The sequence below is a fragment of the Crocuta crocuta genome, unplaced genomic scaffold, assembly GCF_008692635.1.
Source record: "Crocuta crocuta isolate KB4526 unplaced genomic scaffold, BGI_CrCroc_1.0 scaffold1544, whole genome shotgun sequence".
Classification (NCBI taxonomy): Eukaryota; Metazoa; Chordata; class Mammalia; order Carnivora; family Hyaenidae; genus Crocuta; species Crocuta crocuta.
In genome coordinates this window covers 112764-113172 of record NW_027530906.1, presented here as the reverse complement: position 1 = coordinate 113172, position 409 = coordinate 112764, and the positions used below count along the sequence as shown (strand labels likewise).

The 409-nt window shown below is 29.4% G+C and overlaps 1 protein-coding gene across 1 annotated transcript in view; it reads left to right on the top strand.

Moving 5' to 3' along the window:
• LOC144236057 (muscleblind-like protein 3) overlaps window positions 1–409 on the top strand; it is a 59958-nt gene that overhangs the window by 1191 nt on the left and 58358 nt on the right.

Sequence of the window (409 nt, the reverse complement as noted above, 5' to 3'; positions counted from 1 at the left end):
ATATTATGTAGAATAGAAAAAAGAGGATTGGAGAACAAGAGAATGCACTGATTTTCATGTTTTATTCATAGTTATCTTTAAATTAAGGATAAAGATGCCTACATTAAAGCATAAAAGTAAAAAATGGTAATAGATTCCTGGTTTAAATGAATAAGATTCGCTACAAAGCCTTTGAGATTTTTTTTTGTCAAAATACATCAAAATGAATTAAGCTTAATAAGAACCTNCATAATGACAAGTTTTACCTCATTAGCATTTTTGTTTATGGCTCCATCAGCTCACAGAGACATATTCTTTTATGTGATCATTTCTGCAGAAAGCATTTTATCAAGTGACATCCTACATAATTAGTTACTTTAACTTATTTTGTGGTCACCAGTTTTTGTTGCAGACCCTCATAGTTCAAGAA